Here is a 26,415-nt window from a genome sequence, read left to right as displayed (position 1 = left end):
TCCTGAGATTATGCTCAAGGTACCATTACGTTATTGATGCAAACCTATCTGGGGGTAGCAGTATGATTAAGTGAAAGTAGGAAGAGGAAAGGGTAGGATTATGCAGCAACCGGCACGACCGGCAAAGAAGCAGCTAGTATCTTGTTTAGCTTGGAATATTCATTAAAGGCAGATTCAACATTATTCAGAGTCTGTAATAATAATAATAATAATAATAATAATCCTTGCATTTGATATAGTGGTTTATCACGTCTTCGAGATGTCTCAAAGTGCTTCACAGAATATACTGTAAAGCGAATTGACTGTATATTTTGTGGGTGAAATGTGGCAGTGAATTGCGCACAGCAGTGTCCCGCAAACAGTAATGGATTGAATGACCAATTTTTTATTTGAAGAAATTATTATGCCCGGAAAGTGATCTGCCAATCGACAAACAACTAGGTTCCTACTTACTGATAAATAAGCAGAGGCATGTGGAGTAAGCAAACTTGCCCAATATTTCTCCCTACCTGGAATTGAATCCAAGACTTTCAGTTGCGAGGTGAGAGCTGAGTGGGATTCTAACAGGAATAATATTGCTTTAAGACATCTCGAATACGTAATAAGGCGCTATATCAAATGCAAGGATTATTATTATGATTATTATTAATAATAATAATCCTTTCATTTAATAAAGCACCTTGTCACATCGTCAAGGCCTCTCAAAGAGCTTTGCAGTATGGTGTATTGACTATGAACTGTATTTGCAAGCAAACCCTGTAGGCGAGATGTGCACACCAATGACCCACAGACAGCCATGAAACCAATTATCAATTTTACTTGAGGTATTGTTGGCTAGGATAACTGAGGGAGAAACTCCCTTCTCTATTCCAACAGTTCCATGGGATCTTCAACATCCACCTGAACAGACATACAGGACATTGGTTTAATGTCTCATCTGAAGGATGGCGTTTTCGACAATGAGCATTCCCCCAATACCGCATGTGCATGTCAGCCTAGACTGTGAGTTCAAGATGCCAATATAGGGGTTGGACTATAACCTTCTGACTCAGTTGGTAGCCTTCTATATTCATAAGCACACAAGAAAACAGGAACAATCTCATTGTTTCAACATTTTATCAGATATCATGAGATCTTTTAATCCCAATGTCTTGTTCTTTCACCATATCTCTTAATGTCTCTACTACTCAACCATCTGTCAAGATTTCTCTTAACCATCTCGATAGATTCCATCCAAAATAAATTTCTGGGGCTAAACATTCCACATCTTCACATCCCTTTGTGTAAAGAAATGCATCCTGACCTCGGTTCCAACTGTCTTTGTTTCAATTTGAAGGTTCACTTCCGCGTAACTGAAGGGTCACCCACTGTCTAACCTTGCCTTATATTAATATTTCATATAGTGCCTTATCACAATCACCTCTCAAAGCACTTCACAGAATATACTGTAAAGTGAATTGACTGTGTATTTTGTGAGCGAAACACGGCAGCCAATTGCACATAGCAGTGTCACACAAGTATTCGTGGATTGAATAACCAAATTATTGTGATTTCTTTTGAAGGGATTATTACCCCTGGAAAAGCGATCTGCCAATCGACTAACAACTGGGTTCCTATTTACTGCTCGGTAAACAAAGGTGTGTGAAGTAAGGAAACTTGCCTAATGTTTTGCCCTGCCTGGGAATCAAACCCAGGTCCTCTCACTTGCAAGGCAAGTGCTCTAACCGATACACTACAGGACTCCACAACCTGTAAATTTATTTCATTATTCTAAGTACCTCAATCAAATCACCCGTTAGCCTTCTCCTTTTACCCTCTTCTAAGGATTATAATTCTAGTCTTATCTTCTTATCATAGCTCAGCTGGTCTTAATCTAGTAAACCATCCATCACTGGACATCCTCTAAGGCTGGTATATCCTTCCAAAGATTGGGTGCCCCAAACTGTAAATTATCTAAACTTTGCTTTTAAATGTTAATACATTTAATGATTAGAAAACAGTTATCCCCTTTTTATGAACATCTGTATTTCAAATATCTGAAAAATAGGGATGAGAGAAAGGCAATGTTTCACAACAGATATGATGTGCATAATTCCCTTTTAGCTTTGGCACAATGGTTGGACTCGAAGATTTCCATACTAAAAATACGACACCATTTGAGCTTAGTTGGTATCCTGTGAAACAACACTCACATGCTCTCTCCAGAGTTCATAAAAAGTACTCTTGGCTTGCTACTGATGAGCATTTAATCATGGCGGTAGGATTTTGTATCAAAATCAAGATGATTTTGTATCAATTTTGAAAAGAGGCTTCAAACCAAACCATTGTGCTGAAGTTGGGGATAAGTATTCAAACTCAAAAATGGTCAACAGAAATTCCATTGTTTCGTAACAGATTTGATATTCTAATTATTTATCATAAAACATTGCATTTTTCACTCCACAGTTAATAAAATTCAATTAGAATAATAATCATACTTCTTGTATTTGATATAGTTTGCTATCTATGGATTGTTTATAAAATCATATTTTCTTATTTGTCTGTCTGCATCCTCTCTGTGCTGTTGGGAGTTGACAGCCCACAGGAGTCACGTCCATGGGAGGTTATCTACAAAAGTCGTCTACAGAAGACTTCCTGCTCTGCACGGATTATTTTTAGAGCCAAAATGCATCTCAACAAAACTGTCCATTTAAAATAAAGAGAAAAAATTGACTGAAACAGTTTACTTCCCTGGTCACGGTACTATAGATTGACCAATTTCCAGGTCGGCAGGTCATCGGTAACATCACTGCACACGCAAGATAGGACAACTCACAGAGCAATAATCCCCAACAAAATATACAGTCACAGCACTTCAGAGTATATCCTATGAAACATTGAGATGTCTCAACAACGTGATAAATTGCCATATCAAATGGAAAGATTATAATAATAATAATAATAATAATAATCCTTGCATTTGATACAGCACTTTCATGTCTTCGAGACATCTCAAAGCGCTTCACAGAATATACTGTAAAGTGAATTGGCTGTATATTTGTGGGTAGCCAATTGCGCACAGCTGTGTCCCACAAACACATTGTGGGACACAGTGGATTGAAGTGACCAATTTATTATTGCTTTTTTTTCTGGAGGGATTATTATCAGGCGTGTGGAGTAAGGAAATTTGCCCAAGGTTTCGCCCTGCCAGGAATTGAACCTAGGTTTCTCGCTTGTAAAGCGAGTGCTCCAATCACTGAGCTACAGGACTCCACTATAGTATGATGAACTCTAAAGAAATTAAGTTCTAATATGATAATCACAAGTGAGGAAAAATGCAGTAATAGGCAACAAGCTTAAATCTGATCATCTACAAGTAATGAAGCTGTGAGCATGTATAAGAAATGGTAATCTTCCACTATGATAACAAAGGTTAATAAGTTGCAGACAAAATTTGGTTATGATCAACTTCAAATGACAAACTATTGAGTTATTTACCTGCTTCAGTTCACAAAAGCAAAATTGTAACTGTTTAGATTTCGACAGTTATTCGTGTCAAATGTAAAAATAATCTTCAAAAAACACTCATGGAATTAAATAATTTAATTTCATGAGACTCTGACAATGTGTAGCAGCTAAAGTCACTATCTTTTTTTTAAATGGACAGTTTTGTTGAGATGCATTTTGGTTCTAAAAATAATCTGCGCAGAGCAGGAAGTCTTCTGTAGACGACTTTTGCAGATATCCTGCCATGGATGTGAATCCTGTGGGCTGTCAACACCGTACACAGCACAGAGAGGATGCAGACAGACAAATTGGAAAATATGGCTTTTTAAACAATCCGTGGATAGCAAACTATTTTCAGCAGTGACCCTCAGGACTCTCCATGTTGCTAAACGGCAGCGCTTATCACTGCATGACTAGGAATTAAGCACAATTTGTTGGCCCACTAGGAACATTTCTCCTTTATCCTGTTTTTCAGCATGTGTTGAATTAATAGTTGTGATGCCTGGTGATTTTCGTTTGTGAAGTACAATCTGTAACGGAAGCTGACTGCCTTGTTTTTCCTCATTAAGAGAGTCTGGGGTGGAAAACATTTCTGATTGTTCCTGTCCTTAAAAGTTTTAAAATAGAACTTTGTGTGGCTGTATAATCAAGTTATAACTACAGTAACTCAAACAAACACACATTCCTTTCACTTCTGAACAATGTCTAGCAGTTAACAAATCCCAATCAACTTTACATGTTGCAGTGTCCTACAAACAGTCATGGATTGAATAAACAAATTATTTTTATTTATTTTGAAGGAATTATTACCCCTGGAAAAGCGATCTACTAATCGACTAACAACTGGGTTCCTACTTACTGCTAGGTAAACAGAGGCGTGTGGAGTAAAAAAACTTGCCCAACATTTCACCCTGCCGGGAATCAAACCCAGGTCTCTCGCTTGCGAGGCAAGTGATCTAACCACTGAGCTACAGGACTCCACACTTCCCACCTTGCCCCACTTGAGCTTGATGTGATTGTTCGGGCCCATAGCTGGTTCAAACACATTGTGGCATGTGCAGGAGCCCAGTTTGAATGAAGCAGGTGTCACATGTCCCAGCACTGAATTGCTGTGTTTTTTGCATTTTTGCACTGCATTCAACCTCAATCATTGTCCTTACATCTGCAGCCAGTCTTTTAGAAAATGACTGGAAAATGCAAGGTTTCTTTTTTAAATTGGTTATTCATTTCATGGTTGTTTGCGGGACATTGCTGTGCGCAATTGTGCTGCCACTTTTGACTACAAATACAGTCACTCCATTTCACAGTAATTCTTGTGAAGGGCTTTGAAACATCCTTCCGACCGGCATTCTACCAAATGCAGGGATTCTTATTATTAATATTTAATAAATTCAGTGCATCCAATTGCTTTTTTCTCATTTTCTTCCCACTGGTATATGACTCTCTGCTTCTGCTCTGGCCTCCTCTTGTTGGGGTGCAGTTCCATAGGCACTAGTTGCTGGTACCTCAACCAAGTGGCTCTTGCACAGGGTATTTGACTGCAGAGGGTGTTACAGCTGAGCCTGACCTTGCCCCACCCGGCTTCCACAACCAATAGAGAATGGTACAGAGAGACTAGGAGCTGAAACCCTGGCTGGCTTTGCTCACCGCATCCTGGAAAGGCCAGGGCCAATTTATTCTCCCCTCACAACCCTAGATGAGACCAGCAAACTTAGCATGGACTGGAATTTCAACACTTAACACATCAAATCTGTTAAGAAACATTGCAATGTTCACCCACACATGTCTGTGAGTTAAACCACCAAAACAAATAATAATAATAATAATAATCCTTGCATTTGATATAGCGCTTTTCACGTCAGGAGGACGTTCCAAAGCGCTTCACAGAACACACTGTAAAGTGAATTGACTGTATATTTGTGGGCAAACGCGGCAGCCAATTGCGCACAGCAATGTCCCACAAACAGTCGTAGATTGAAAATGACCAATTTATTATTGTTTTTGGTTTTGGAGGGATTATTATTAGGCTCTGTGTGGAGTAAGGAAACTTGCCCAAGGTTTCGCCCTCTGCCTGGAATTGAACTCAGGTCTCTCACGTGCAAAGCGAGTGCTCTAACCACTGAGCTACAGGACTCCACAAATCTAACACCAGTTGAGAACTAACACTTGTGGAAGCACACTCCAGAGAAAGGGAAACGTTGCAGTATCTTCAGGAGAGGAGAAGACGGACAAAGATTAGAGAAGAAAATTTTTATAGAGAGAGAGAAAGAGTAGTTTCTTAACAGTAATTCTCATAAATTCATCCAAGTGTGTTATTAAAATTCATGCTTAATACCTGTAATAGACAAAACTGTGGAAGATTTTTTTTCAAACAGTGAAAGTTCCAAAAAGTTAAAACCCAGTTAAGAAGTTTTACAATATGTTCTTTAATCTCGCAATGATTACATTTTGTAATAGTACAGACCTCTACGGTGTTACAGACTGTACATATGTGACGTCAAGATAGACTTTTTCTTATAATAGGCAATTCATCGTAACAGTATTTTCTCTCAGAGGGTTCATTACTTTTGCACACTCAAGCCTTGATCAGACGCTGCCAACTCTTTATTTGCTCTGGGCAGTTTGGCCAAAAAGGTGGAATTATAAGTAACTCTGCAGAATACCGTTATTCATGTGCACTTTCTGGATTTGCCGCATGTTCCAGTGATATAGTTTTCCCTGGAAAGGCATACCACAAATATTTCTAACCTCACAAAGATATTAACAACATGGGTTTGTGAATAAATGGGGCGAAAAGTGTGATATGTGATGTGATAATCACATCTTATAACATTCCCTGCTCTTGGGTATCACCCAGTCACAGGTGAACCCCTCCCCTTCCCACCCCCACCAACTTTGCTCAAATGGTTGTGCTTGAAAATGCTGGCGAGAACCATTGAACCGCTTGTCAAACAGATACAAACATTTCAATGTTGGTCTGGGGAATACCAGCTTGTCCGAACTTTAAGAGTACTGTGCTACACTCCTCGGTGCTGTGCTATGCTCTACAATGATGTGCTGAGCTAGACTAAACAATGTTTTTCTGGGCTCCACAATGCTATGCAAAATGCTGTCCTGTGCAAGACTTTATATGCAGACTGCACAATGCTGTGCTGTGCTTCACTGTACTTCATTTGGATTAATCTGGGTCGAACTGGGCTACATTCCTATTGTACTGGATTTGTGTCGTATTGGAGTTGTGTCACAAGTTGCAGTCAAAAATAAAAGTTGTCTACGGCAGAGGGGGAAGCATTTTATTTTTCTTGTTAAACTTTAGCTACAATAGTTACAGCTATTACACAGTTATCGAAATGTCTTCCCGATGTAAAAGGTGCTTGGCCAAATGCAAGGATAATTATCATCATCATCATAAGGAGCTCATCATGGGGGAACTGATCAAATGACCACTATGATGGTGCTATGAAGACCATCGCAATGTTATGAAACTTTTATGGAATCTGTGTTGATTTTCACAGAAAAGTTTCTAATTGTATATTACTGGGCATATTTCTGCAGACCTACCAGTGCTGTGAGCAATCATTCCTACCTAACAATGCAAACTGAACATAACCACAGAAATACAAGAAGTTGCAATTATTTGATAATAGTTATGCCAAAGAGAATTCTGATTTGTGTTCAGCCATGCATCAACACCACTAGCTATTGCCAATTCTGATGGTAATTATAGAATATTGCCCATAGCTTGGAAGCTGCTGTAAATTGCTATCCTTCCAGTCTGCAATCAAGGGAATTTCTTCTCTCTGATTCTATATAATCTATATATATTTATATTATCGACCTTTATTATTAATCCCAGCTCTTTCCCTCTGTCTCTGACTATTTTGCAGCTCAGGCGCTTAACCAGTTTCCTTTTGAATCATTCTATTGATCCAGTCACTGTAGCCACTTGCACCAGCCTAAAGAAGGGGAGCTCTGTTTTTGTTAGTTGTCTCTGTTTGCAACCTGCTGTAATTAAAATATAGAATGAGTTTGGGCTTCAGTGAGCTTCTTCCTAAAACAGGCACTTTTGCAGTGATGATGGTGTCCTAACAGGGAAGGACAATGCCAGCACTTAATTCTGTTGTATTTTTATGACAGTACAACTTTAGAATCTATTGATTTTTAAATGTACAAATACAAATAAAGCTGAAATGTTCTAAACGGGTTATGGTTTTACATTAAACATTTAAAACCACTCCAATTCCTGTCTTGGATTTATTGCCTCTTGTAAAGGGTTTAATGCACTATAAAAATATTCATTTTCCATATTAGTATAAATAGCTTTGTGGTGTGTAGGGAAATCTTCAGTATTACCGTGTGACATGCTTTGCTGGAAATATCAAGCAGCACCAAAAGATGTAATTCAATGCACTGTTTCGCAAGACTTAGTTTAACAAATATTCTCAGTAATGATTATTTACACATATCACAACTATTGTGGGGATTGCTCAAAATATAGTATTGCACTGTGTTACCGCCCCACCATTGGTCAGAGAGCCTTCAGCCACTCTGCCCCCAACCTCTGGAATTCCATGCCCGAATCACTCCGCCTCGCCCCCTCCTTAGCCTCCTTCAAGTCCCGCCTCAAGACCCTCCTCTTCGACCATGCCATCGGCCAACCCCCTTCCCCTCCCCTCCCTTCTCCCACCCTGACCCCTGCTTGGGTCTGAAATGCTGTACACTGCCCAGCACCTTGGGACGTCCTCCCAACGTGAAAGGTGCTATACAAATCTAATCTTGTTGTTGTTGTTAATCCCCTCTCCTATACCCCTCTATTTCCTTCTCCCTCATGCATAGATCCAGTTCTTCTTAAATACCCCGATAGTTAATATACACTCAATTCACTTTACAGCATATTCTGTGAAGCGCTTTGAGATGTCTAGAAGATGTGATAGGTGTTTATCAAATGCAAGGATTATTATTATTATTACTTTCTGCTTCAACCAGGTATAAGACTTTGTTTCAGTCAATCAAAAACATATACTTACAAGATTGCCATGGTCAGCTGTCCAGTATGTAACAAGGGCAAATTTTTCCTGTCAAAACTCAGATAAGATTCTGCTGACTCGCTTACTTGTCATTGCCCTGACCTCCTCCTGAGCCGGACAGAATCCAGATGGTCCCCAGTGCACAATGAGTTAACACTCAGTTTGTTTTGAACTACGGCAGACATGGTGATAAATAGACAGATGGGCAGGGATAGCTTAGTAGTGAGGCGTTTCACACCTGGCTAATAAAAAAAAGGCACAGGCTTGTATTATTCTCATGACTGTTTGAGCATTAAGCCAGGATTATCTCAAATTCAGTATTACCAAAGAGAGCAACAGTCCCAGCCATGTGACACCGCACTGCAATAGTCTTTCATAGGAATTTAAAGTAGTCCTGACAATTGCACATATAGTCTAGTATACTATTTTAATTCAATTCATCTTGTCCTTAGCCACCTGATTTAGAAATTCTCTTCCAAGTGTAACTCTGTTATTGATGCTAAAGCAATTTTATTCAACTAAATTCAGGAAATGCAGTCAAATGGCCCAACATGGGGAAAGACGCTGCCGAGTGTAGCACTAAGCTATACAGACCATAAGGTCGTGGGTTCAATTCCCACCCAGTCTGTGTTGAGTTAGCTAATCTCAGTCAAGGCCTCAAGTTAAGGGTCCAAACTTGGCCTTAGCACTCCAGGGGTCGGGGAGGGGAAATGTCAGCCAGGGTTCAAGCTTCTGTCCCTTATATAGTGGTCTCGACTACAATACAATCAATTTACATTTGTATTGAGTTTTTCATGTTGGGAGGATGTCTCCAAGCGGATGGGTACTTCAGCTGGCGGGGGAGGGTTGCTGAAGAGGGTGGGGATATAAGGTGATTGAAAGTGTAGTCAAAGAGGTAAATGTCCCTGTGAGTATATTAACTGAGGGCAAAATTGGGCTCAATTGAATAGTTTGCTGAACCGCTTGGTGTCTAGGCTCACACAAGAAAAACGATCACCCAGCAAAAATCAGCAGCTTTAACAGAGGAATAGAGGGGGGAAAAGAACATGGGTAAAAATTGGAATAAAATAATGATGTATAAAATCCTCTTGATCCAAAATGATATTGTGCTTTTGAAAAAATTAAATCAAAGCTAAAATTCCATGTTTTTCTGCTCTTATGCAACCTATTCAACAACAACAGCAAAATTACATTTGTATAGCACCTTTCACATCGGGAGGACGTCCCGAGGCGCTGGACAGATAGAGTTTCGGACCCGAGCTGGGGGTTGGGATCGGGGAGAGTGGAGGGCAGGAGGGGGAAGCAGGGTGATCGAAAGCACAGTCAAAGAGGAGGATCTTGAGATAGGTCTTGAGGGAGGTAAGGGAGGGGGCAAGGCGAAGGGACTGTGGGATGGAGTTCCAGTGGGTGGGGGCAGAGTGGCAGAAGGCCTGCCTGCTAATAGTGGGGTGAGCGTGGCAGGGGATCTAAAGTAAGCCGGAGCCTGCTGAACGGAGGGAGTAGGCAGAATGGTGAGAGAGTTAGAAGGTCGCAGAGGTAGGGGGGAGCAAAACCGTGGAGCGCTTTGAAGGTGAAGACCAGGATCTTGAACTGTATCCTCTGTGTGATGGGAAGCCAGTGGAGTCGGGCGAGGATGGGGGTGATAGGGTTACGGAGCCTGATGCGGGAGAGGACACGGGCTGCAGAGTTCTGGTTGATCTGCAGCCTTTGAAGGGAAGAGTTGGGGAGGCCGACAAGCAGTCAGTTTGCATAGTCAAGCCTCGATATATTGAAAGCGTGTGTGAGGGTTTCAGCGGCCTACGGCATGAGACAATGGTGGAGCCGGGGTGTTGCGGAGGTGGGTGGGTGGGGGTGGGCAGAGCGGGTCATGGCACGGATTCATGGCTCGAACCGTTCGGCAACGAGCCGTGGAATGTTCTACAGTTAGCGTAAATCATTTTAGTATGAGTTTAATTCCCGTTTGAAAAAGCAGTGGTGCCCAGATCTGTGTCCTAAACTGACCTTGTGTTTTTTTTGTAATGAATTCTATTTTTCTACAATTCGGGCAGTGAGCCAGACTCCCCTCTTTGGGGTCCAGCTGGAGCTGGCTCAGCTCACACAGGCTGCCTCAGTTTGTAGCAGAGCTGCCAAGCGGAAGCCAGGAACAGTGCCGAAAACTGAAATAGATTAAAAAAAAATCATCAGTTAGAGCCCAAAAAGAGAACACAATAGATCCATCCTCAAGCGGTGCCTTGTACAAGCCGGGCTTTTCTACAGGAAAAGAATAGTTCCATCAAACGCGTCAGAAAAGACGCTCTGTCCGCGCGGTTGAAATGTTTCTATTCGGGTCCGTATCTGTTTGGCTACGGCTGCCGCTTCTCTGGACCCATCGTCAGATTGTACAAAGTGGCAAACTCCTGTGGTTTGCTAGATTTTTCAGTTAAACACACTCATTCAATCAGTGCCTGTTAGAGGTGAATAGATCTATTGTGACTTAGAATGTAAGCATTGCCACAGCAGCATTTGGACTCAAGTGAGTAATTAGGTGAAATGACTGGTAGTTTCATAGCCTGGAGCACTCTCGGTGAATGTGAACATGATACCTGAGAGCCTGAGAACATGTCAAAAATGTCAAATAATCCCATTTTTCTTCTTCTCATATACACTCAAACCACCTTTTTATGGGTGGGGACTCACACAAGGCAATTTTTTTCTCTCTCTCTTTAATCAAGCATTCATCTCACCAGGTCGGTGTCACTTTGGGCAATGTTTTGCACAGTTCGATACCAGAGATTTTTCGGGAACCTTAGCAGCAACGAGGTTTGGCTGTTCGTGTGTTTTGTGCTGTAAAATGCGCTTAGGGTCTGGGAAAAGCTCTTGGAACCCCATTGTCTATTCCAAAAATGCTTGCCAACATCCAACAAGTGGCGAAACCCCGGGGCGAGGGGCGAGAGGGGGGAACAAAATGCTGTAAATGCTGAAAGAAGGTGTGGCACTCCATCAGAACTGGAATGATTAGATTTGACTGGAGAGACTTCTTTATGGTATTCAGGCGAAAACATTTGGGATCAGACCAGAGAGAAAAAATCAAGAAGAAGTCAGAATTGTAAAGCCATTTACTACACAACAACAACAAGATTTCATTTGTATGGGAGGACGTCCCAAGGCAGTGACACAGACAATTGATCATCAATGCCTTGTTTAGACTGCAGCTGCTAACGATGCAAAGTTTGCAGCCCATTCAGAGGCAACAGGAGAGAGCTTGTGCACTTCTTAGGACCCATCAAATATCAGTTCCAACCATTTCAGAGATCACATTCCATATGCAGATAGTGTCACACCTTGCAACGCATGCCCCTTCATCTCCAAAGCCACCAGATAACTGGACCAAAGTGAAATAAAGTTAGCGAAGAGCAAGCGAATTCATTCTCATTGGCGGGTGGGCATCCAGCCTCTCTTCCCCCACCCTCTGGAATTCCATCCCAAAGTCCCTCCAGTTCGCCCCCTCCCTTGCCGCCAGCAAGACCTATCTCAACACCCTCCTCTTTGACCACCCTTCGATCACCCTCCTATCCCTACCCTCCCTGCCCTCCGACCCCTCCTGATCCCTGACTGTCCAGTGCTTTGGGACATCCTCCTGATGTGAAAGGCGCAATACAAATGTAATTTGTTGTTGTTATTGTTTTCTGTTCTCAACTAGTGTTGCCTCACTTGAGGCCTGGTTCCCTGTGGGTGATGGGTACAAACGGGCTGCTGCATGACACATGACATTGTTGCCTATGACAGCTGATGAAGGTCTGTCAGCTGTTGCTCCCTGTTGGATGGAACTTTTAGATTGTGTCTCTCAAAACAAAAAATGTGGTGCCAGACTGCATGTGTCATTGCTTTTTGAACCTCTGTTGCCATCAGATTCCCAGAGAACGTTTGCATTCCACGTCATTCCATGTTTGTGCTAACGTCTTGACATCACAGTGCATGCAGCGGTTTGGGACGCCTCCTGACATGAAAGGTGCTATACAGATGTAATTTTGTATTGTATGTGTCACAATGCCCACAAATTGCTAAATGTTTGGATTAATTTTTTTCATCATGTAAAACAATAAGGCCAAACATAACATGGAGTTATTTAAATTACAGAGAGATTCCACGATGGAGAGTTAGTGTAAAATAGAATACAAATTTATGTTTATACAGTGCCTTTTATATCAGGAGGACTTCCCAAGGTGCTTGATTGGCACCAGTTTGGGATCCGAGCAAAGAGTGGGAACCGATGGGGTGAGGAGGGGAAAGATGATCAATGAGGAATGTAAAGACTTATTATAGTAAAGACACATTTAGTATAATGCCTATTACATTTCTACACAGGAAAACCTAAAGAGGGAGGAGGGAAAGATGAGGGAAAGCACAGTGAAAGAGGTAAGTCTTGAGATGGAATTAAAAATTTGGAAGCAAGGGAAGAATTTAGATGGAGTTCCAGAGAGCTGGGGTTGAAAGGTTGAAAGCTTGCCCACTGATGGTGGAACAGATAGGGCAAGGGATACGGAACAAGCCAATGGGGCAAGGCCTTGGAGGGATTTAAGGATTACCTGAAGAATTGTTGAACAAGACACCGAGAGAAACTCCCTTCACTTTTTGAATAGTTCCAAGGGTTTTTTAAGTCAACCTAAACAAGCAGATGTGACCTTGTTTGGGTGATATAAAGAACACTACTGAGAAAGCAAGAAGACCCAGGTTCGATTCCAGGGTGAAACCTTAGGTAGGTTTCCTTACTCCACACTGCTCTGTTTACCTAACAGTAAGTAGCGACCAGGTTGTTAGTTGATTGGCGGATCGCTTTCCAGGGTTAATAATCCCTTGAAAAGATGTGGTCACTCAATCCGTGACTGTTTGTGGGACACTGCTGTGTGTAATTAGCTGCCGTAGTTCACCTATAAAGAATATACAGTCAATCCACTTTACAATATACTCTGTGAAGTGCTTTGAGACTTCTCAACGATGTGATAAGGCACAATATCCAATGCAAGGATTATTATTATCTAAACGACTGTACCTCTGTCAATGAAGCACGCCTGCAGCACTGCAATTCATTGCCATCCTTGACTGTGAGCTCAAATTCCTGATGTAGGGGTTGAACTCCTAACTTTCTGACCAGAGCTGAGAGTACTACCAACCGAGCCAGGCTGAAACTTCAAGCGATAGGGATCTAATTTAATCCATGCATCATTTTTTATTAATTCATGATATTCCATCTGTCTCTTAACAAAGTTATTTAGTACATGTTTCTTCCCGTGTTTGCTATCACTATTCCTGTTATTCTTATTTTTCCATTGGCTTGGTGTGTTCTTGTGAGCTACAGCCCCTGGGTTAGATAATGAACACTGACACATTCCCATTGCTGCCATGATTCTGGTGTATCAGCTGTTGTCAATGATACTCCCACCACAATTATATCATAAATAAAATTTAAACATGACATTTTAACCCCTGTTGAACACCAGATAAATTATCTTGTCTGTCTTGAGATTATTCTCTTGTGGCCATATTGTGGTTCAAAAAGCACTCCTAAGGAAAGCGGTAGATTTACTAGAGTTACTAGTGCCATAAACTGCACCCCCAACAGGGAAACCCATGTATATTACACTGACTAATGGCACTCAAGTCATCTCGGATATTACTCGACGGATCATCTCGGAGCCAAGGTCTCATAGTTTACAGCACAAGGAACTTTTGTGTTGAGTTTCCAATAATACTACGACTTCCGTCAGGAGCACTCATCCCACCTCAATGTCTTTTGCAATGAATCCAACAACAGTTTATATTCCTACTAGTTAAGCAGGGTGCATCCCTCCAGAGAGAGAGTATATATTCCATCTAATAAACACCTCTGGAATCTCCATGTGTAGGTGGGATGCATGGTTTGAATTCAAACTCTGGTTTGAATATTCTTAAGCATGGTGATCAATTTCCGCAGACACCCGCCTGACCAAAAACAAATAGGCTGTAAGGTTAACTTTGAAAATAACAGAAAAAATGTGTAATGACTGGGTTTGTTTTAGAAAGACTGTTTAAATTCTCTCATATTTCAATGTGAGGAGGCTGAAACAATGTAATATATCAGAGATCATCATAGTGCACCAGACACCAAGATAGTATGAGTGGTTCTGATCCTTGTAAACATAGAGGTCAGCATTCAGACTCAGTTGGGTTGACTCTTGAATACTATCTAGATTCAGGAATTTGTGTAACACAGACAACATGTTCAGCACCTGCAATCCTTATAATTGGACACATGCTAGTAGGAATTGCATGATTACTCACCATTAGACAAATATCTCTGTAAACTCCCTCCAGTCATTCACATACATTTAAAGATTGCAAATAACTGGATGCATACCCTCCCACTAATTGCTCCTAGCTTATATAGAAAATATAATCTATTATTTGACAGCCAGGAAGGAACGTTTGCTTCTCAGTAAGCTGTCAGAATTGGATCTTGTCTTCTAGACTATCCAGTGCATCGATTTAACAAAAAACTTTTATTTGCAAAAAATAAGTCCAATCATACAAAACTATTGTCAACAATAGGAGTCAGTGTAGTTATACATAATATAGAATCTATGCCTCTGCTTGAAAAACAAAGATGCGCATTTGTGCATTACATTTTTTTAGCGGAGAAAATGTAAGGTGGACTGAATTGAGGAAACTTAAGGGTGTTTACAAATAAACCCCAATTCATGAATTTGAATGTCCTTTGTCTTTTATATTTAACTGAGTCCTTATTTCTACTGCACTACTTCTTTCTAAATTCTGATTCTGACCATCCAGACAGTCTATACAACCTACACAACACCAGAGACACTTGGTGATAAAAGTGGATCATTTAATATTCTGTTTACTCTTAAGCTAGGCTGAAAATGATCAGACAATTTTGCACCGACTGTGCTTTTTTTATGAATCATAAAACGTGACCTTCAAATGACAGAAAATGAGTGAGTTTCTGAAACTTAAATTTAAAGCACAACTGAAGAGATCCAGTTACCATGTATTGTCCCTGCTGTGGCATTTTCTTAAGCTAGCGTAGCAAATTGGCAATTTTATTTGCTTGCATATACATACCCATATATTATATGACAGAATAATGACTAACTGCAGTCAGAGCAGAATGGGAGCATTATAAAAGCTGTCCTCAAGTGCGTTGTTAAGTTTGATGTTTAATGGCATAAGTGCTTTCACACTGCAGCAAGGAAGAGTTTGCTTGTCTGTGCTACATTACACTGACTCAATCACAATCCTGGATCATTACAATAAGCAGCATGGACATGTCAATGGTAATTAAAGGAGCAATTATTATGGAAATCTGTAATTGATTAATCATCAGTATTCCAAGTGTGAAGAAAACAGCTTAGTTGGACCAACTTGACCTTAGGTTAACCTGCGATCTAGCACTATAAGTGATTTATCATTCCGTTGTGTTGTTCATCTTGAATCTAAAGCTTGAATAATAAGAAGCTTGGCCACCAAAATAATGCACGACAATAGGCATCCACAGGGAAAAAAGTTAAGAAGATTAATACTGTAGCAATGCAAATGGTTCTATGACATGCACTATTGCCTGGAACTCGGTGTTGCTGATATAAAAATGCAGTAACATGTTGAAAGTTTAAAGGCTCATGTTGTTGTTGAGCATAAGGTTAATGTTATATATGAGTATCATTCTGGAGAATCCATGGAGTTATCAACTGATACTGTATACAGTTTAACACTTTTGGCTCTTACATTTTTTTCCCTGATCCCTCTAGTTGTCTTGCCTTAAAGATAGTGATTCATTCTAAGGCGACACAGCCATCACTGACCCTTGGCACAACTCTATATGGTTCTTCTTTATCTTGTAGCCCAGTTATTGAGTATCAGCAAGCTATTCAACCACTGGAAGAAGGAAGGTCAAAGCTGTGCGTGTTCATATGCTCACCCAAGATCCACTCACGTACATTTCTAACAGGGTTCACTGATAATGCTCATGGTCTAGAACCCAACTTAGCCCAGACATTCATGAGGTGAATTGTGGACACACTAAAGTGAATTTGACATCATTTCTAACTTGACTGAACTCAACATAGGCCAGAAATGGAAACTGGGCCTTTATGACTCAGTACCACATGATACAATGATTTTGTCTCCAATTGAAACATCAGAAATGCACTAGTTCTATTCTTAATTAAAATTAACATGATATTTAGGTGGTGTGGGAGTGGCATATAAGTTCTAAAGATATAAACAATTATTATCAGTAATAATTAAATGATACTCCATAAATTTAATTTTCTGCTGTTCACATTGAGAGTACATCTTGAAGCACTTCACAGGATAAACCGTAAAGTGTAATGACTGTGTATTTTGGAAGCAATGTGATAATTGTCACATCAAACTCAATATGAAACACACTATTTTCACCCCAATGTGGGCTGGCATCACAACCACATGACTAGTATGGAATCCATGATTTGTATAGCTATTGAATTGTAAATACGCAGTTAATCTAACTTTGTAGGGATAGTTTCCTGTGCCATAACATGACCTCCCTTAGGTTATGAATACAGTTTTTGTGTTGCCCACCATGATGCAAACTTACATTTTCTTAGCATTTCAATAACGATAACGTTCTTTTGAGTCTCTTACATTGACTCTGAAATCTGATTTCATTGAAATTACAGTGTGCTAGCTCATTGTCGGCTGAGGCACGAGACATGCAAATGCTTTGCAACATGTGACACATTGAGCCTTTAACTGGTAAATTGCAATAGCAGGATGTTGAAAAAGCCTGTAGAAATGAATATAGATCTAGATTTTGGAGACCTATTTTGTTTGCTGATAATAGGAAGCCACCAAAATTAGATGCAGAAAGTATATCTCTGTATTATGGTGAATGTGCAGAGAGAGAACACACGNTTTTTTCTCTTTCTGGGTTTAATATTCTATCCAAATTGTTAAAATGCATATCTCAAAGTCAATGCCATTGGGGCTCCAAGGAGACATGATCTCGGTTTGCAACTCCAACCATATAACAATGATAATGTTTGCATTTGATATAGCACCTTATCACGCCTTTGAGACGTCTCAAAGCAATTCAAGGATAGACTGTAAATTGAATTGACTGTATATTTTGTGGGTGAAACGTGGCAGCCAATGGCGCACAGGTGTGTCCCACAAACAGTGGTGGATTGAGAGACCAATTTATAATTTTTATTTGCATCAGAGTCGGCGAAGCAGAGGGTCATAGGACATTGCAAAGATTGGGTGTGCAAGGCCATGGAGACATTTGAAGATGAAGATGAGGATCTGTCTGAGAATTATGGGTACTTCTGTCATGCAGTCTGAGAATGATGTTAACAATGTTCACATTCATTTCACTTGGGCCTTTTACAGCTGGCTCAGGACAAAAAGTATAATAGATTGATATTCATATGTGTGCCTGTTTGGCCCATTCAGTAAACATGTTGTACTCCAAACCCACTAATTGGCCCAGCATACCTCAGTACCCAAGACTTGAGACCCAGACCAATTTTGAAGCGTCTGGAAAATTATTTTTGATAATTGATTTCGAAGCCATTTTTACTTAAATTTAAACATTTGTGACAGAGGAACTCTGTGCAATCAATTTCTATTTAATTCTATAATTTTAGATTATTACTTGAGTCTTCTTTAAAAAATCATGGTTCATTTATACAACCCCAACATCTTTACATAAACACTTACATACACTAGTACACACATAAAAATAATTAATATTGCACTTGATATTGTATCTTTCACGTTGAGAGGATATCTCAAAGTGCTTCACCGGATTTAATGTGCAGTTTCTATGTATTTTTAGGCAAACACAGCAATTTATGCAAAAGAAAATACACCATGAAAATAGTTTTCAATGCGAAAAATGGATTAATAATAACCTTTGCATATGATACAGTGACTATAACATCAAAACATTTCAAGGTACTTCACAGGAATTTTTTTCAAACATATGAACCGTATTTTTATAAGCAAACGCAGAAGTCAATTTACGCACAGTATGGTCCTACAAACATGAAATGAATGACCAATTTATCTGGAGGAAGGTGGCTAGGATCTTTAACTTTCACTTGAACAGGCTGAGAGGAGTTCATTTTAATATAATAATAATTCTTGCATTTGATATTATCATTGCGTTATATCAAAATGTCTCAAAGTGCTTCACAGGATTTTCCTGAAAAGTGTAGTGACTGTGTGATTTTAGGTGAAGAAAAATACCTCTAGCAATGCAACACTATCCAACCTAGACATTGAGCACAAAGTCCTCTAGTTGGACTTGAGGCAGACTTCAAGGCAATAATGCACCCCAACTGAGCTAAACTGACACCTCATTTAAAATCTCAAGGATCAGCTAAATGCTTCTCTCCCTTCCTTGTTCAATGTCAAATAGTTTTAGATGGTTTAATGAAAAGGTAATAATCATTACAGTTGATAAAGTGTCTTTTATGTCAGTGGGACATCTCAAAGCACTTGACATGATTTAGTGTAAAGTGTAGTGTATTTTGTAGACAAATACAACAGTCCATTTTCATACAGCAATGTCCCACAAGCAGCCATGAAGTGAATAACCAGTTTTTATTTGGAAGGTTGTTGACCAGGAGACCTGAGAAACGTTTGTGAAAGATGCTATGGGATCTTTAATGTCCACTTAAGAGGTAAACAGGACCTCAATTTAATCCACAGAATGTCACTTATAATAATAAAACAAACCTTGCATTTAATATAGCACCTGATCACATCATTGTGCTTCTCAAAGTGTTTTACAGAATATATTATAAAGTGTAGTGACTGTGTGTTTTGTGGGAGAAAACAATGCATCACACCCAGGGCACTGTATTAGAGTGTCAGCCTAGATTGCGAGCTCAAAGTCATGGGGCTTAATTAAGCGCTCTGGGACACTATCCTGCATGAGGGATGCTGTAAATGCAAGTTGTTGTTGTTAACCCACAATCTTCTAACTCAGAGGCGAGAATATTACCAACTGAATCAGAAAACACCCGTTATCTTCTCCCTTAAGTGATCTGTCAGTGTGAGACTTGTCCACCACTCCCTGTGGAACAATTTTATCTTCTAAAGTTTGCCTCAAATGCCAGGAGAATTTAGCAGTCTACTCGAGGAGGCACAAGCCTGCACGGACCCGGCAAGGAACGTATTCTGAAACGGGATGTTATCACTGAATATATTTCAATAGATTGTTTTGGATTATTCAAGTAAAAATGCAGAGCTTCTGCTGAGAGGTCAAAAAGGGAGCTGTTTGCCTGACTGCAACAGGACAGAAATCCTTCTGAAGCTGGCTTGTGGCCATAATTAGCAAACTTAATTAGCTGTGGAAGACTTGGAAATTTCAAGTTACCATAACAACCACATTAGAAAGCATTAGAAGCTGTAGGGGCTCCTGGTTTGTATATGACTGCAGGGTTTCAAATCAGTGAGGGCTGACCTTGAAGAGATCTACCAGGGGGCTGGTTGACCAAGTGAGTAACATGTATGAAAAGACTTGAATAAATTAAAAGGACAATGGTTCATAACATGCAACTTTTTTAAAAAAAGTCCCTTTTGCTTATCAAGTTTCTTATTTTTTAATATTCCATTTATTAATATGCATCTTTCATGTCAGGAGGATGTCAGTGCGAGAAACTCCTGTGTCGTTTCACATAGTACCATGTGTGTTTTATGGCAACCTGAACAGGCCAACATGATTTTGGTTAATTTGTGAATTTGTCACATAAACGATGGCACCTTCAAGAATGCAATGCTCCTCCAACATTGTGTTGGAGTTTCAGCTTAGACTATGAGCTCAACATCCAGATGTGGAGCTTGAGCCTATAATTTCTGACTCAAAGGCAACAACAACAACAACTTGGATTTATATAGTGCCCTCCACGCCGGATGGCGTCTCAGAGCGCTTCACATTAATGAATCCCGGGGACGAGCCAGGGGGAGGGGGCAAGAGTGCTACCAACTGAAACAAGCCAACAGATGTATGCCTGCACATGAAAACAGTACCTTTACCAAAAGAAATATGAGAACACTTTAATGAAACATTTAATATAAAGATATAATTTACGTTAGATCAGTTGTTATCTAACAGTTCACTTTTTTGTATTATTTTTGTAGTTAATCAATAACAACAACAAATGACATTGGTATAGTGCCTTTCACATCAGGAGGATGTCCCAAGATCCTGGACAATCAAGATAAATTATTTTGATTAGTTTAAATCTCTTTTGGAAATGTTCAGAAATCTTACTGAAATTTTTTTTAGGTGCACCTGAAAATCCACCGAACTCTCTCAAGAGAGAATAAGATTGATTTTCTTTTAATGGAACTCAAGCATCCGACAAGAAATTGAGCAAGTTCAAACGTAAAGTAGAATTCTATGTTATTCTGAATCAGGGACATCCTCTAAACTGCATTTAAATTTAGTGGAAAGCATTTAAGTGATAAAGTCTGTTATAAGCTGATGTACAGGACAACCAAACCCCAAGGTCACACGCAAGGATTTTTATATAGTAAGGGATGTTTATAAGGCTTGCTCCGGCCATGGATTCTATCACTATTATCACTTGGGCTGTGTGTTCTTCATGGCCTGCAAAGATTCTGTGAATAAGGGTGAATGGAACCCAAATTAGTAGACAAAAAAGTCTACAATCCTCTGCGGAGTTAATCACAGTAACTGATTTTTAAAAAAATTCAATTTGCAAGCATGTCTCAGGATCATGAGAGAGATTCAGATGAAGAAAACCTTTCGGTCCATTTGATCTCATCTTTCCAGAATATTTACCTACCATTCCCTCATCACAGCATCAGACTGTTTTTTAAATGAGTCCAATTTGGCCTTAACCATCCTTCTTGGTAACCTGCTAATTTATTAATTAGTGTCTGCCCTGTAATTGTCCTTTAGAACACTGAATCTCTAGTTTGTTGAGTTGATGTGTCTGAAAGTATTGTTCTGGGTTTACTTGCTCAATCTCATTTAAAATCTTATATACCTCTATAAGTTCCCACCTGAGATGCTGCTTTTCAAAACTGAAGAGCACTTATCTTGTCTAATCAACGCACAGAGTTCATTCCTCTAACACTGGGGATCACCCTCTGCTTGTGCCTCTTCGTAACTTTGTTTAAATAAACTTTTGAAATTAACAAGCTATACATAGGGAGACAGTTCGCAAAACTAAATGCAGTGGAGAACTGTAATTTGATCTCAAGCTGGCAAATTACACAGATGGGGTTTGTTACTGAAGACCACATTGTGTTGAAATGACCTTTCAATAAACTCTTTCTGAAAACTTTGAGCGACCAGTACTTAACTTGTCAGCTTTGCTCAGAGTGAAGCACTCTTGCCTTTGAGTCAAGTTATGGTTTCAAGTCCCGTGTCAGAGTTTTGTGATTACAGTCTAGGCTGACACTGCAGTATAGCACTGGGGGGGTGTTGTATCGTTGCAGGTGCCATTCTTCAAATGAGATGTTAAATCAAGGTCCTATCTGCCTGTTCAGGTGAATGTTAAAGATCCCATGGCATTCCTTGAAAAAAAAGGGAATTTTTTCCAATATCTTTAACCAACAATCATCCAGATAAAATTGATGACTAACTTCATTGCTGTTTGTGCGACATTGGTGTGAGCACAGTCATTGCTGTGTTTGCCTACACAATATACAGTTTCACGTTCCTATACAGTAAATTCTTTGAAACTAAGACATCCTCCTGACGTGAAAGGCATGAAATCAAATGTAACAATTATTATTAGTATTATTATTTATAAAATATAAAGGTCATAACATGTGGGACCCACTTCAGATGCTTGAATGACTTCCATTTCCTTCAATTAACTCTATGGCTTGATACTTTTGTGCCTTGATTTTGCACCCGAAAGCCTAACCCAAGTGCAGTAACCTTAGTTAGGTCACATTTGGAGTATTATATGCAATGCTATTCTCCACACTATAGGAAGGTTATAACAGCGATGGGAGGAATACAGCATAGGTTTATCCTAGGAAACCTAGTAAACTGGCAGGAAGGGGCTGGCAGGAAACTATTATCAAAATGGACTGGATAGGTTAGGCATTTTTTCATTGGAGAAAAGATGTTTAAGAGAGGACCTAGTAAAGGTGCTTAAAATTATAAAAGGGCTTGATCAGGTTAGCATAAATAGGTTGTTTCTTCTGGTTGGGGAGTTCATGACCAGGGGATATAATTATAAGATAGTGACCAACAACAACAACTTGCATTTATATAGCGCCCTTCACGCTGGGTAGTGTCCTGGACCAGGGGATCTAATAGAACATTTAGGAGGAATTACTTCATGCATAGGTTACTGAGACTGTGGACGTCGCTGCCTGAAGCAATGATGGAATTGATGCATTCAAGAGGAAGTTTGATCTTCATGTGAGGGAGAGAGGAATAGAAGGGAAGTGGAGGGAGTAAGGAGTGGGTAGAAACTTGTATGGGGTATAAATATTGACACAGACTGGTTTGGTTTGGCTGAGTAGCCTGTTTCGGTGCTGTGTTCTTTGTAAACTTGTCATTCTAAGGAAGCCTGCTATGGATGTAGCACTCTTACTTCCCAAGTATCTACTTATCGCCTCATGGAATTATTCAACAGCTGAGGAGAAAAAGAAGGATAAAAAAAATTACTTTTTTTTAAAAAAAAGTTACTTTTTTTAAAAGCCTCATCCTCAAAAAAAAAACATATTTGGCATTTGCTAGCAGACTGGATTGTTTTTGCTTTTGTCCCAAAGTATTTGAAACATTCAGGAAATTCGGCTTGTGATGTTGAATTTGGCTCCATGATAGGAATATCTTTGTTCAGGGAAATCACATGAGAGGATATAAACTCTGATAATCTATTCCAGGAATGTGTCTGCACTCAGTGCTTGGAATTGCTGACTCACGCTGCTTCATCTTATAACAAGTCATATGAGATGTTTGTTATGATCACATGCTCTAATTTCCACGGTGATGCCATTGTCAAAGTCATCTTGAGAAAACACACTTTGGCTTCAACTACAAAGGTATCACTTGCTGTGGAGTCACGAGGATTACAAACAATTTACGTAAACTGGTTAACTATTTGAGCACCAAACAGCCTCCAGCCTTTGTAGCTCATGGATATATTTCAAATACAATTTACAATCCTTCACGAGTACAATTGTAATAATCCTTGCATTGTGTAATCCTGTAGCTCAGTGGTTAGAGCACTCAGCTCGCAAGCGAGAGACCTGAGTTCGATTCCCAGCATGGCGACATATTGGGCAAGTTTGTTTACTCCACACACCTCTGTTTACCTCGCAGAAAAGTTGTAAGTTAATTGGCGGATCGCTCTTCCGGGGGTCATAATTCCTTAAAAAAAATTTGGTTACTCAATTCACAACTGTTTGTGGGACACTGCAGTTGACTGCCACGTTTTGCCCATAAAAATATAGTCAATTCACTTTACAGTACTATATATTCTGTGATGCACTTTGAGATGTCATAAGATGTGATAAGGTGCTATATTATATGGAGTCCTGTAGCTCAGTGGTTAGAGCACTCGCTTTGCAAGCGAGAGACCTGAGTTCAATTCCAGACAGGGCGAAACCTTGGGCAAGTTTCCTTACTCCACACAGAGCCTAATAATAATCCCTCCAAAACCAAAAACAATAATAAATTGGTCATTTTCAATCAACGACTGTTTGTGGGACATTGCTGTGCGCAATTGGCTGCCGCGTTCGCCCACAAATATACAGTCAATTCACTTTACAGTGTGTTCTGTGAAGCGCTTTGGGACGTCCTCCCGACGTGAAAAGCGCTATATCAAATGCAAGGATTATTATTATTATTATTATTATTATATTAAATGCAAGGATTATTATTATTATTTGATTCAGAGCCTTTCGCATCAGGAGGACATCTCAAAGGGCTTCATAGGGTATACTGTATAGTGTAGTGACTGCATAATTTGTAGGCAAATGTGACGGTCAATTTGCATGCAGCAATGTCTTACAAATCAGCCATGAAGTGAATTATCAATTTTATCTGGAGGATTGCTGGCCAAGACACCGAGGGAAACTTCATTCTCTCTTTATAATAGTGTCATAGGATCTTTATAGCATCCAGGTGAAGAGGTAGATGGGATCTAAGTATACAATTACACAAGTGAATAATGCAGAGAGGAAATAATGAACCAATGACACAGTGCTTTAGATTCCAAAACAAATTCGCTAGAACCCATGCGGTTGAAAACATGATTTATGCACCAACCAGATTTGCATCACCAATTGTTAACTCTCATATTGCGAGATTCCCATCAAGAAATGTAAATGACTTTTCGGCAGTGTTTTGCTCGCCAGTGGTTTTTGGGCCAGACGTCAGTGGCTTGATATTTCGTTTTTGTAAATCATGTCATTGGAGCACCCCATAAACAGTCTGCATAGCTTGGTGCCATTTTATGAAGTGATGATATCCTCTGGTCATCAAGTAAGTACAGTTTCAGTTACAACGGAAGCTCATTACAACATGGGTGGTTGGAATCCATGTTATCCCATCTCATGCTATAACAAAGACATGAAAGCTTGTCACATTATACCATTGTACAGCCAGCTGGCTTGCTCCCTACATGCCAGCCAGTTCCTGTGCTAAAAATAATGGCTGACTATTGGGTTGCCATTAATGCCACTTACTTTGTGCTGCTTATGCGAAATACAGGAAGTGATGTTGGTAGCAACCTGATGCCTGGGAGAACCGAAGTACTGAAATAATCTTAGTCTCTCTTTTTTGTGCCCTTTCCCATTACCTTAATAGTCATAATAATCCCTCCAAAACAAAAGTCAATAATAAATTGGTCATTTTCAATCCACGACTGTTTGTGGGACACTGCTGCCGCGTTTCGCCCACAAATATACAGTCAATTCACTTTACAGCATATTCTGTGAAACGCTTTGAGACGTCGAGAAGACGTGAAAGCGCTATATCAAATGCAAGGATTATTATTATTTATTATGTGAATACCTTAATGTCTTAATGCCAAGGTGACTAAAGCCGGACATGATCTTCTAGAACTAGACCATGGAGTCCTGTAGCGTATTGGTGAGAGCACTCAACTTGCAAGTAAGAGGACCTGGGTTTGATTCCCAGGCAGGGCGAACCTTTAGGCAAGTTTCCTTATTCCACATGCCTCTGTTTACCTAGCAGTAATTCGGATCCTGGTTGTTACTTGATTGGAGGATCGTTTTGCAGGGTTAATCGTCCCTTCAAAAGAATAATAATAATAATTTGGTCACTCAATCCACGACTGTTTGTGGGACACTGATGTGTGCAATTGACTGCAGCGTCTTGCCCACAAAATATATAGTTGATTCACTTTACAATTTATTCTGTGACGTACTTTGAGATGTGTCAACGACGTGTTAAAGCGATATATCAAATGCAAGGGACTATTATTATCTATACAAGCTAAGAATAACAAGGGATTTCCACAATTTAAGAATTACGTCTTTTGAATTTATACTCAAATTCTGGAATCAAGTGGGCTGAAGTACCATCTCATTCAAATCAATTTTAAGATCTTGTTAGCTGTTTATTTCAAGAGAAATAATTGTTTCTACGATGAAGAAAAGGTGTTGTGTTCAAAACCCCAGCAACCGTTATTTGTGGTACAACACATTTTAATGTGTAGAAAGGTAAAGATCAAATACATCAGAGGCAACAATGATATGTTATTTGCATTCTTACACAATGATAACTTTAATGTGTCTTTAAGACTAATGAGATTAAATAGGAATCAACAAAAAAAGACATTAAATTGCATGCAGAGAACAGCAGAATCTGTTTCTTTTATAACAATATGTGCAATAAGCCAACTTCATTATTTGAGTTCTT

The sequence above is a fragment of the Callorhinchus milii genome, unplaced genomic scaffold, assembly GCF_018977255.1.
Source record: "Callorhinchus milii isolate IMCB2004 unplaced genomic scaffold, IMCB_Cmil_1.0 Scaffold5, whole genome shotgun sequence".
Taxonomy (NCBI): domain Eukaryota; kingdom Metazoa; phylum Chordata; class Chondrichthyes; order Chimaeriformes; family Callorhinchidae; genus Callorhinchus; species Callorhinchus milii.
The sequence above is the reverse complement of the archived record's forward strand: the minus strand, read 5'-3'. Positions refer to the sequence as shown.